Here is a 13,313-nt window from a genome sequence, read left to right as displayed (position 1 = left end):
GCTTTTTATCCTGATATGTCTACTGGCCTACACCACAACCATAGCAATGCCAGATCTGAGCCATGTCTGTGACCTACCCCACAGCTCATGGCCACACTGGATTCTTAACCCACTGAGGCCAAGGATTGAACCTACATCCTCATGGATACCAGACAGATTTGTATCCACTGAGCCATGATGGGAACTCCAAAACCATACTGTTTTGATTGCTGTGGCTTTGTAGTATAGTCTGAAGTCAGGAAGCCTGATTCCTCCAACTCCATTTTTCTTTCTCAAGATTGCTTTGATTATTTGGGGCCTTTGGTGTTTCCATAAAAATAAAAAAAAAATTTTTGTCCTAATTCTGTGAAAAAATGCCATTGGTAATTTGATGGAGATTGAATAGAATCTTTAAATTGCCTTGAGTAGAACAGTCATTTTGATAATATTCTTCCAGTCTAAGAAGATGATATATCTTTCCATCTCTTTGTGTCATCTTTGATTTCTTTCATCAGCATTTTATAGTTTTCAGAGTATAAGTCTTTTGCCTCCCTTGGTAGGTTTATTCCTAGCTATTTTATTCTTTTTCATGCAATGATAAATGAAATTCTTTCTTTAATTTCTTATCTTTCTTATCTTTCATTGTCCATTTCTTCTAGGTTGTCCATTTTATTGGCATATAGTTGCTTATAGTAGTCTCCTAAAATCCTTAGTATTTCTGTGGTTTCAGTTATAACTTCTCCTTTTCATTTCTAATTTTATTGATTTGAGCTCTCTCTAGTTTTTTCTTGACATCTGGCTAAAAGTTTATCAATTTGGTTTATCTTTTCAAAGAATCATTTTTTAGTGTCATTGATCTTTTATATTGTTTTTATCCCTATTTCATTTATTTCTGCTCTGATCTTTATGATTTCTTCCCTTCTACTAACTTAAAGCTTTGTTTGTTCTTTTTTTCTAATTGCTTTAGGTATAAGGTTAGGGTTTTTTATTTGATATTTTTCTTGTTTCCTGAGGTAAGCTTGTTTTGCTATAAATTTACCTCTTCAAATTGCTTTTGCTGAATATCATAGGTTTTAGATCATTGTGTTTTTGTTTTCATTTGTCTGTAGCTATTTTTTGACTTCCTCTTTGATTTCTTCAGTGACCCATTGCTTCTTTAGTAACATACTGTTTAGTCTCCACACGTTCGTATTTTTTACAGTTTTTTTTTCCTGTAATTGGTTTCTAATCTCATTGCATTGTTGTTGGAAACAATGCTTAATATGATTTCAATTTTCTTAAATTTGCAAAGGCTTGTTTTGTAGCCCAACATGTGATCTATCCTGGAGAATGTTCCATGTGCACTTGAAAAGAATGTATATTCTGCTGCTTTTAGTTCTGTAAATATTAGGTTCTTCTGGTCTAGTGTGTCATTTAAAGCCTATGTTTCATCTGTTCTGTGTCCAGATTATCTATCCATTAGTGTAAGTGTTAAAGTTTCCCACTGTTATTGTGTTACTATCAATTTCACCTTTTATTGCTGTTAAAATTTGTCTTATATATTGAGGTGCACCTATGTTTGGTGCATGTATATTTACAATTGTTATATCTTCTTGGATTTATTCCTTGATCATTCTTTTCTCTTGTAACTCTCTTTATTCTAAAGTCTATTTTGGAGTTCCCATCGTGGTGCAGTGGTTAACAAATCTGACTAGGAACCATGAGGTTGCGAGTTCAATCCCTGGCCTTGCTTAGTGGATTAAGGATCCAGTGTTGCCGTGAGCTGTGGTGTAGATTGCAGATGCAGCTCGGATCCCGTGTTGCTGTGGCTCTGACATAGGTCAGCGGCTACAGCTCCAATTCGACCCCTAGTCTGGGAACTTCCATATGCTGTGGGAGCAGCCCTAGAAAAGGCAAAAAGATAAAAAATAAAAAAGTAATTAATAGTCTATTTTATCTGATAATATGAGTTTTGCTACTCAAGCTTTCTTTTGATTTCCATTGCATGGAATACCTTTTTCTTTTCTTTTCTTTTTATTTTTTCTTTTTTTTCTCATCTTCTTACACCCACACCTGCTGCATATGAAGTTCCTGGGATAGGGGTCAAATCAGATCTGCAGCTGCTGGCCTATACCACAGCAATACTAGATCCAAGCTGTGTCTGTGACCTACACTGCAACTCGTGGCAATGCCAAATCCTTGAGCCCACTGAGCAAGACCAGGGATCGAACCCACATCTTCATGGATACTAGTCAGATTCTTAACCTGCTGAGCCACATGTATGGGGAACTCCCATGGAATGCCTTTTTCCATCCTCTCACTTCAGTCTGTATATGTCCCTAGGCCTGAAGTGTGTCTCTTGTAGAAAGCATATATATGGGTCTTGTTTTAATATCCATTCAGCCAGTCTGTGTATTTTTATTTGAGTATTTAAACCATTTACATTTAAGGTAATTATCAACATGTATGTTCTTATTGCCATTTTGTTCATTGTTTGGAATTTGGTTTTGTAGGTCTTTTTTCTCTTTTGCTCTTTTCTTTCTCTTGTGGTTTGAAGACTATCTTTAGGTGTTGTATTTGGATTGCTTTATCTTGTGTATGTGTATCTATTGTAGATTTTTTATTTGCAGTTTCTATGAGCTTTTGATATAGCAGTCTATATATATGTATATACAAGATTGTATTTAGTTTCTGGTCTCTTAAATTCAAATGTATTTCCCATATCCTGTATTTGAACTCTCCTCTTTTCAAAATTGCTGCTTTTGATATCATATTTTGTATGAATGATTTGTTACCTTTTCAATTTGTTTGTCTTTACCAGTGAGCTTTCACATTTGTAATTTTCTTGTTTCTAGTTGTGTCTTTTTTTCTGTCTGATGAAGTTCCTTTAGTATTTGTTGTAAAGCTGATTTGGTGGTGCTGAATTCTCTTAGCATTTGCTTGTCTGTGTAGCTTTTCCAGATTTGCCCATTGAGTCTGACTGAGAGCCTTGCTAGTCAGAGTATTCTTAGTTATAGCTTTTTCCTTTTCTTCACTTTAAATATAGCATGCCACTCCCTCTGGACTGCATAGTGTCTGCTAAAAATCATGTGATAACCTATGGAATTTCTCTCTTGTATCTTATTTGTTGTTTGTTCCTTGTTACTTTTAATATTTTTTCTTTGTCTTTAATTTTTATCAATTTTATTAATATGTGTCTCAATATGTTCCTCCATGGATTTATCCTTAATGGTATTCTCTGCACTTCCTGGACTTGAGTGTTTCCTTTCCCATGTTAGGGAAGTTTTCAGCTATTATCTCCTCAAATATTTACTCATGACCTTTCTCTCCATCTTCTCCTTCTGGGACTCCTATTATACAAATGTTGGTGAATTTAATATTGTCACAGAGATCTCTCAGACTGTCCTCTTTTCTTTTCATTCTTCTTTCTCTATTCTGTTTGGAGACAGTGATTTCCACCAGTATGTCTTACAGCTCACTTATTTGCTCTTCTGCCTCATTTATTCTGCCATTGATTCCTTCTAGTGTATTTTTCACTTCAGTTATTGTATTGTTCAACTCTGTATTTATTATTTCTTTTTTGTCTTTTTGCCTTTTCTGGGCTGCTCCCATGGCGTATGGAGTTTCCCAGGCTAGGGGTCTAATCACAGCTGTAGCCACCAGCCATGCCAGAGCCACAGCAATGCAGGATCTGAGCCACATCTGCAACCTACACCACAGCTCACAGCAATGCCGGATCGTTAACCCACTGAGAAAGGCCAGGGATTGAACCCACAACCTCCTGGTTCCTAGTTGGGTTCATTAAGCCCTGTACCACAACAGGAACTCCTCAACTCTGTTCTTTAAGTCTTTTTTTTTTTGTCTTTTTGCCTTTTCTAGGGCTGCTTCCCTTGGCATATGCAGGTTCCCAGGCTAGGGGTCTCATTGGAGTTGTAGACACCAGCCTACACCAGAGCCACAGCAATGCAGGATCCGAACCATGTCTGCAACATACACCACAGCTCATGGCAATGCCAGATCCTTACCCCCTGAGTGAGGCCAGGGGTCAAACCCACAACCTCATGGTGCCTAATTGGATTTGTTAACCACTGTGCCATGATGGGAACTCCTATTCTTTAAATCTTCTAGCTGTTTGTAAAACATTTCTTGTATCTTCTTTGTATGTGCCTCCATTCTTTTTCAGAGATCTTAGATCATCTTTACTATCATTACTTTGAATTCTTTTTCAGGTAGATTGCCTGTCTCCACTTAACTTATTTGCTTTACTTGGGTTTTATTTTGTTCCTTTATCTGGAACATATTTCTCTATCTTCTCATTTTGTCTAACTTTGTGTTTGTGGTGTCCATTCCACAGGCTCTGTTACTCAGGCTGCAAGGTTGTAACTCTTGCTTCTGGTGTCTGCCCCCAGTGGGTGAGGTTAGTCCAGGAGCTTGTGCAATCTTCCTGGTGGTAGGAACTGGTGAACCTGGGTCTTGTCCCTCTGGTGGGCAGGGCCATGTCAAGGGTGTATTTAGAGGTAGCTCTGGGCTCAGGACAACTTTAGGCAGACTGTCTGCTGGTAGGCGGGGCCGTGTTCCTACCCTGTTCATTCTTTGGCTTGAGTCATGCCAGCACTAGAGCCTACAGGCTGTTCTGTGGTTCCAGGTTTCAGTGCCAAAAGGGTGACTTGTGGGAGAGTTCATGCTAGTGGGTATTCCCTGGGACCTCTTCCCCTAGTGTCCTTTCCCCCATAATGAGCCACAGCCACCTCCCACCTCTCCAGGTGATCCTCTAATACCCACAGGTAAGTCTGGCCTAGAGTCCCATGAAGTCACTGCTTTGCCTTGGGTCCTAATGCACAGGAGAACTCGTGTTTGCCCTCCAAGAGTGAAGTCTCTGTTTCCCCCAGTGCTGCAGAACTCTTGCACTCAAGCTACACTGGACTACAAAGCCAAATTCTCTGGGGCTCCTCCTCCCAATGACAAACCCCCAAGCTGGGGAGCCTAAAATGGGGCTCAGGATGCTCACACCTGTGGGAGAACTCCTCTGGTGTATTTATTTTCCTGCTTGTGGGTCACCCACCCATCAAGTATAGCATTTGATTATATCATGAAAATGCCCCTCCTACCATTTTGTTGTGGCTACTTCTTTGTCTTTGTATATAGAATATTGTTTTTGATTGGTTCCAATCTTTTCAGTCGCTGGTTGTTCAGCAGTTAGTTGTTATTTTATTGTGCTCGTGAGACGAAGTGAGCTCAAGTCTTTCTACTCTACCATTTTGTCTCATTATTTCACTATGTTTAGTTTACACTTTCCTTCTCAATAAATAGAAAGCTAAAGTATTCAAAGTTATCCAGGGTATAAAGCCGTGATGTCCTGGAGTGCGTTAAGGAGTACTGGTCTCAGGCTTTGGATCTTAATTTAGGACACAGCATATTTTCAAAGGTTGTCAAAAGATAGTTTTAACTTTAGGGCCAAAGAAATCTAGAAGGCTGTTTTTAAGGATGCTGAGTCAGGAGGTGAGGGTTAACAACATCCTGAGAAGACTAGTAGGAGCACTTGGGAAAACTGACTTCTACATGTCTAGTCTTATCTCCCTATTCTGGTTCCTCTTTAAACGAGGGCTGCCAGGTCTCAGGGACACCCAGTATCATTATTCACAATATTTCTTTTTAGTCCATGTCCTTGAATCCTATAAACTAGTTTAAAGGAAAAATCTTTTATTCTCTTTGGTTTCTTGCTCAGATTGTTCTAAAAAAACCTCTTGTTCTTTAGCTTATATCCACAACATCCCCGGCAGAAGCACCACAGGGCAGAGAGCAGGGTGTGGGGGCCAGCAGCAGATTACACCAAGCCACAGGGCATCTCCTGCAGTTCCAGTGGCATTTGGTCTAGTAGTTTCAGACACCTGGTCTTTGGCTCAGTGGAGAGTGAGTCTGTGTGAATGGGAGCAAGTGAGCACAGACCAGGTGATTCTGAGGCACACCAGGGGGCTTACCTGAGAAATAACCTTTTGTATAAAATTATAGAAGCGCCTTACTTTCTGAATGCTTAGAAACAGAGCTTCCAACATTCCCGTTGCCTTAGTTCTTCTAGCAGGGTTTGAATCAGACATTCTTTTCCTGATGACACACATTTTACAATGGCCTCAAAAAATAACAGAATCCCACAATGGCTAATAATAGGGGTTGTATAATAATTTTGTATTTTCTTTGTGGCACAGTAATCCTACTAGAGTTATCTCTCTTTTTAAGATAATTATAATATTAATAACATTTAATATCACTACTACTGAGATAGTCATGTTGAAATAGTCAATGCAGTTCAACATTCTCAGACATTTTCCAGAAGGATTGGATTTTTTTAATGTAATTAAATTCAGTTACAGATTGTTTCACTGAGATTGCCACCACTGGTTTGTGGTTTGAAAATTCCTTCTAAGTGACAGCTCAGAAGCCAAACTCACACCACCGAAAACAGCCGATTATACTGGCTTCTTTAAATATACACAGTATTTCACTGAACCAGAGAATTTTACTGTTGCAAATGGTACCCTGAAAATTATCCCACCAAGCCCCATCATTTTGCACATGAGGAAAATGAGGTTTAAAAGAGGGAAGGGACTTTCCTAAAGTTATACAAGTGGTTAAGGGACAGAAGTGAGACTCGCAACTACTTTCCTAATTCCTAGTCTATTCAGAAGCTCAGTCTCTATAATTATACTTTTATTTATAAACTCTCTTAAGATACTTTCCTTGCTTCCAGTATAATTTAATTTTTTATAGTGGATAATCTGGAGAAGATAAATTTAAAATACTCATATTTTTGCTTTGCAATTTTTTCCTTTGAAGAAATAAATTCAATACCTCTTCCATGTTGACCCCATCTTTTACCACTAAATAGTCATCATTTAAAAGAGGATTGCTAAGGACTTAAAAAATGTTTATGGATCTCTACTGTGTTAGCTTTGTCTCGATAACTTTCCCATTCAAATAAAAACAATATATGGGAGGTCTGAGTGAGGCCTGGAGCACCCACCTCACTCTGTTTAATGCACCATCATATCCAGACCTGTCTCCAAATCCTCTGTGCCTTCGTCACCACAACATGGTTTCATACAATTCACTCAAGTGAAATTCTTTGAACAGTTGTTAGGGTGGGAAACTCAACATCCCAGAATAGTGACAACAGAGGTGGTAGTATAACAGCTGGTAGAATTGCACTGCCAGCCAAAGCTGACATTCTGTGAGTCTGACTCTCAAGTTACTGTTTCTCTGATTTGGATCCAGGACCAAAAGCTTAGAACCATGAATACCTGATTCAGTGTGAAACTCAGAGACACCCATCCTCTAGCCTAACTCATAAAACCAGATGACCCCTGAAATCTTCCTATTTGCTAATTCTTCTGGTCTGAGTGTTTTCCCCCTGCCAGTGGGAAAGCAAGGGAAGGGCCCTAGTGGTAAGCAGGGCATCAGATTATACATGGTGACTGGATATCAACAGGCAGATGGCATTGTTTTTCTATCAAAAGAGGAAGGAGAAGGAAGGTGGGGAGGGGCACAGGGTACAGTGTGGCTAATACTGCACTGGCTTGACCTCTGTCCTGATGAAGTCATGTTTCTAAAACTGCCATTCAGGACTTCCGATTTCAGCCATAACATGTAAAACAGCCATACTCAGAGATTATCTTGACATGAAGCAGAGCAGGAAATTGAAGTGGGGGAGGGCATTTTCATTGTGTCTCTTGGCAGCCAGGCTGACAACAGTCAGAGGTGGAGGTAGTAATTTTGTGGGAGAGGCTTAAGATAAGTGTTGTGTGTTTTCACATGTCTTTTACAGATTTTTCAGTTCAGGCATGTGAAATATTGAGTTGGCCCTTACATTTATTGTTTCCTTGAAATCCAACCCATCTGGGACAAAGTAGTCTTGTTTGGTCACATCCCACTGGAAAATTTGTTCAATGTCTTTTTCTTCCCCCAGAGAACACAGATTTTCTTTGTAACAATTCATTCATTCATTTGTTTATTCTTTCAATAAATAATTTCTGTGTATTGGTACTTGCTAGGTTCTTGGGATATACTGGTGATTATAGCTCCCTTCATAAAGCTGAACGTCTTGTGAGGGAAAAATACAATCAAAGAAGTCTGGACAATAGAGTATTAAATATTACAGTAAGAGAAGAGAAGGGATGAATAGCTGAAACACTCATCTTTTCTATTTCCTGATCTAAAAAATGGGCATGATAAGAATATCTACCTCTGAGGCAGGCAAGAGAACCAGATGGAATGGTGTTAAAATAATGGTTAAGTGGAATGACTCTTAGTTGTACTTCCTAGTCAAATCCCCCCCCGCCCCGCCCCATTGAAATCATTTAAATGCTGCTGAGAAGTTTTGTAAGAACACTTCTCTTACGTTGAGGGCCCAGGCTCTGGTTCCAGAAGATACAAGAGGCTGGTCAGGCATCATCCACTAAGTGCCAAACAAAATCTTATACCAGCCTCTGTGGATGAGTTACTCCCCATGAAAGCCCTGCTCTACTAGATGTCCGTGCTCCAGAGCAGATTGCATGGGCAAAGGCAGAAGTCAGTCACATGCAAAGGCACAGAAGAGTGAGGTCCTTCAGGTCTGAGCTCACTGTGGACCTGCCCCACCCATCTCTACTTGCCTGGCTTCCTGCCTTTCACTCAACACTGCTCACAGTTGTCATCATCTATTTGTGGGATCATTTTGATCCATCTCTCTCTTCCCTGGTAGAAAGTGTGCTTCACCAGGACAGAGCCCAGGGCTGTCTTACTTTTCACTATATGTACCCCAGCCCCAGCCTCAATCCTGGACAGGTGAATAGCACTGCTTAACTGATGGTGCCTGAATGAATGACAGAATGCGTGGTACTTACTTTGTATCACGCTCTTAGGAAAATATCACTTTCTAGCTGAACAATGGTTTCTGCTTGACATTTCTCAATAATGAACTCCTACAAGATTGTTCCTGTAGGAGCAGGATGAGGCAGTCACCCAAAGTGAAAGCTCAGGTTGAAAGGGGTCAGGACAGACACCCAGGGTGCCTTTTAAGTGCCTAGAGCCAAAAATTCCAGAAAGAGCCTTACAGCCCACCTCCAGCTGGGAAACATTTTCAGAAATGAGGGAAACACATCCTTTTGAAAACAAGGGGCTTTTTCTGTTTGTTTTTGTTTTTTTGCTTTTTAGGGCCACACCCGTAGCATGTGGAGGTCCCCAGGCTGGGGGTCTAATTGGAGCTATAGCTGCCAGCCTATACCACAGTCACAGCAACACAGGATCCAAGCCACGTCTGCAACCTACACCACAGCTGCGACCTACACCACAGCTCACAGCAACACTGAATCTCTAACCCAGTGAGCGAGGCCAGGGATCGAACCCACAACCTCATGGTTCCTAGTTGGATTCATTTCTGCTGTGCCACGATGGAAACTCCGAAAACAGGGTATTTAATGCCCTTTTGTGTCTGGAGAGGAGTTTAGCACCCTGTGGTGAGGTGGTTCTTTCACCAGGGGGTCTTGCTAGACTCCGCAGTGTGTCCTGCAAGAAGGTAATAAACATGCACCCTTGGCTCCTGGTGTCTGTTTTTATGCCCTGGTTGTGTGTAGTAGTTTTAATGGGAAGGGGGAAATGGAAATGTGTTTTGAGTATGTGTTTTTTTTTTTCCCTGATGCCTGCTGACTCCCACAGAGGCTGTAAATCCCCATATCCAAATACAAGAAGCCTATGTCAGGAGACAGTGCCCCACCCCTTTGGACTCCACTCAGCGTCTATGTGAGGAACAACCTTGGCAAAGAGCAGCGACAGCATAATAGTGGTAAGAATAACAATTATTCTCTCAATTTTCAACTAAATATAACTCCTGAAGGCTAAAGTCCTATAAACGAATTGATTTTTTGACTTCCAACAAAACCATTTGAAAATCAATGTTACCTCTAATACACAAAATCAGTATTACCTGTGATATAAGATATTCCACATTGCCATATAATTAGTTGTTTCACATCATTACTTTAGAATTTTTGAGTGTTCTAATCTTTCCTTTATGGAGTGAAGGGAAAGTGGAAGAAATAGGATTAACTGTATACTTTTCTCTCTGGGAGAAACTGTATATTCTGTAAATGGTGAAAAAGATAATGCCAAGAGAATCTATAGATAATCTAAAGAGAGAATGAGTTTAATAAACAGTTAAGAATATTGGAGCCAGAGTTCCCTTGTGGCTCAGTGGGTTAAGGATCTGGTCTTGTCATTGTGGTGGCTTGGATCACTGCTGTAGCACAGGTTCAGTTCCTGGCTCTTGAACTTCTGTATGCCACAGGCACAGCCAAAGCAAAACAAAACCAAAAGAATATTGGAGCCTTGGGTTCAGGCAAACCTGCTGGGGGTAAACCAAAGGCTGAAGGGAAATTGAGGTTAGTCAACTAGCTCCCAGATGTTTTTGCGAAGTTAGTGTAGTGGTAGCAGCATCGTTGAGAGATGAGTGCTTCAACAGACAATTGCCCAGTGAGAACTTCTTCCTGAAGAGAAAGTGTTTTAGGAGGCCCTCTGTAGGGGAAAGGGCGCTGAACCAGACATTAAGTTAAAATGAGAACAGACTGGGGATAGTTGAAAGGCAAAACAGCACACTCATCACACTCATTTTGGTTCCCTTCCGAAGCTCCTCTAATGAAAAACTAAGATGATCATCATGTCTGCGAGATTTATTCATTCAAGATCAGAATCAATGCCACCCTTGCCCTGAAAGGGGCAGTGCTTTCAACCACTGCCCTCCACATTTCAACCAGGACATAGACTAGGCCAGGTCGCCTATTCTGAGCCTCAAGATGTTTTCCTTCATAGCATTAAATAGGAGTTGTCATGCAAAAGTTATATGTGTGGTTATTTAATAAAGGTCACTCTCCCTTATTAAACTACAAATTCCCCCATGTCAAAAATTGTATCTTCTTTTTTGCTAACCATTGGTTCCTAGTGTCTGGCACGTTGCCTAACACATAGAAGACACTCATTTATTAACTACATGAATGAATGAAACTTCCTTTTCTTTCTTCTCTCCTTTCATCATCCTTTCCTACTCGTTTTCTGTTTTCCCTCCATTTCATTTCATTGTTAGATCGAAACCAAAATTCATCTCAACTCTTCTGCATGTTGGATTCTTTTAGTCAACAATCCTGCAGAAAGCTCTTTTACCTCCAAACTATTCATGTGTCTGTATCTCATAGAACAAAGATTGGGACACTTTGAGGTCCCTAAACCAGTAATCCCTGGGAAAGGTGAACAATGTGGTGGTTCCATGTACAGACCCTGGAGCAGAATTCTAAGGTTAGAATTGTATGTGGGTACCTGACTGAAATGGTGAACCTACGTGCGTTGCTTTACCTTTCCACGTTTTGGTTTCTACACCTGTGAAATGAGGATAATAATAAAATCAACCGTGTCCAAGGATTATTTTAATGATCAAATGACTAGCTATTAAAAAAGCACTTTAGACAGTACCTGGCACTGGAGAGCTTTATAGGGTATCAGCTATTATTATCTCAGTGACCACAAAGTCCCAGTATGGACCTTGTGATAAAACTGGTCCACAATTTGTACCCCCAAAATAGACAAACTAAACGTTAGAACTTTGTCCCCTGGTGCCCATCCCTTCTCCTTGACAGTCTCCTTGCCCAGCTACCCAGGCTGTAGGAATGTCTGCTGTGGACTGGGGGGCCAGGGTGGTAGTAGTAGGGGCTGTAGTAGAAGAGGGAAAGATCCCTGTCAAAATCAGAGCTCAATGGCCAATTGTTATTCTAGAGAAGAGATTTCTTGATTTCCATTCTTGGCCTTTTTTTTTTTAGGTCCTCACCCGTGGCATATGGAGGTTCCTTCCCAGGCTAGGGGTTGAATTAGAGCTGCAGCTGCCAGCCTATGCCACAGCCACTACAATGCCAGATCTGAGCCACATCTTGTGACCTACACCACAGCACATGGCAACACCAGATCCTTAACCCACTGAGCGAGGCCAGGGATCGAACCCACATCCTCATGGATACTAGTTGGGTTTATTATCACTGAGCCACGATGGGAACTCCCTGTTCTTGGCCTTTAGGCAACTATGGCGAAGGCCTTTCCTTGGATCTCCAGAGAGGCAGTCTGTACCTAAGAACACAGCATCATTCTGAGAGCTCTCCTCTCTTACAGCCACCTTCGCAAAGCACTACCCGGATCCTGGGGTTGAATTCCTGTGTCACTGGGAAAAAGGAATGCTTCTGAACTTTCCTCGAAGCATCTGAACCTTGCTCTCCAAATTTGGAGAGAGATAAGCTTTCTGGGCCCTGCAGCCCAGCAGGCAGAAATGGTTGGGGCCTCAGCAGGGAGGGGAGGTGAGAGGCTGCCCAGAGCAGCGAGGGAGCTGGAGTCACCGCACCCACCAGCCACTGCCTGGAAGAGGGCTCTACTGAGAGAAAAGGGAAAAAGTTGAATGCACGGTCAGCATCTCTGCATTTTGCTCTGTGGACAATCAAAGAAATCAGGGTGGCAGACAGAGTCCCCTGCCGGGGGAAGAGCTGCTCTTCGCATTCCATTTTAGAGGAGCAAGGTGGGGAGGAAAATGGAGTCATCCTAGATGCACTTTTCTTCATCCAGGATGTGGGGAGGAATAGGAAAGAGACCGCACTCTGCAAATGGATGGCCCCTGAGACTTGAAACGGTTCAGATGGATGAGACCAGCAATGTACACAACACCACTCTGCAGTTTTCTAATGGAGGGTCTGTGATGGCAGAGATGGAAACTGATTTGTCAGGGACCCTAGGGGGTGCTTAGAAACCAGAAACCGCAAGTGCTGGGAGATGGCGAATGAGCTGAGACAGACTGTTTGCAAAATGACACAGGGACGAGAAAGCCCAAAAGGCGTTTTGCCTTCTAGGCCACATTTGGGGGCTGCTGCCCAGGGCCCTGTGCCTGGAAAGCAGGCAGCCTGACGCTGTGTGTCCAGGCTCCCAAACCCCAGGTCTGGGATATCCTGAGTGTCACTCTTGTGTGTGGTGTGTGAGACCGAACTTTCCCACGGTTGTGGAACCTCCTTGTTCACAATTGAGCCCCAAGGCAGGAACTCTGTGTTTCCTTAAGGTTGACTCACAATTTCCAGTTTTGGGAATTGAGGAAGAGGGGAGCAAGGGTTTGTGCTAACTTTCATCCCCACCTGCTTTCTCTCCTCTGGGCCTGATTTGGAAACACTTATAATCCTCACCTTTGAAATTAACCTGACTTTTAATTTCTTCCTGATGTCAATTTTTTTTTTCAAGTTTCCATTTAGAGAAATCCTTTTCACCATTGGAATGTCGAATGAAAGACACAGGGGATCTCATTTGAGAACATT

General features: G+C 41.6%; 2 long non-coding RNA genes across 4 annotated transcripts in view; one reads left to right on the top strand and one right to left on the bottom strand.

Moving 5' to 3' along the window:
- Window positions 1-13,313, top strand: part of LOC106509522 — a 192,898-nt gene that overhangs the window by 128,923 nt on the left and 50,662 nt on the right. For all 3 annotated transcript variants that reach the window (XR_002342073.1, XR_002342072.1, XR_001307132.2), the window contains exon 4: window positions 9,646-9,772. This is a non-coding gene — a long non-coding RNA (uncharacterized LOC106509522). The remainder of the gene's footprint in view (window positions 1-9,645; window positions 9,773-13,313) is intronic.
- The window catches only part of LOC106509521, a 62,492-nt gene that overhangs the window by 11,163 nt on the left and 38,016 nt on the right, over window positions 1-13,313 (bottom strand). The gene's annotated exons all lie outside the window — the stretch shown is intronic.

The sequence above is a fragment of the Sus scrofa genome, chromosome 2 (genome assembly GCF_000003025.6).
Source record: "Sus scrofa isolate TJ Tabasco breed Duroc chromosome 2, Sscrofa11.1, whole genome shotgun sequence".
In the NCBI taxonomy this organism is placed as follows: Eukaryota; Metazoa; Chordata; class Mammalia; order Artiodactyla; family Suidae; genus Sus; species Sus scrofa.
The sequence above is the reverse complement of the archived record's forward strand: the minus strand, read 5'-3'. Positions and strand labels throughout refer to the sequence as shown.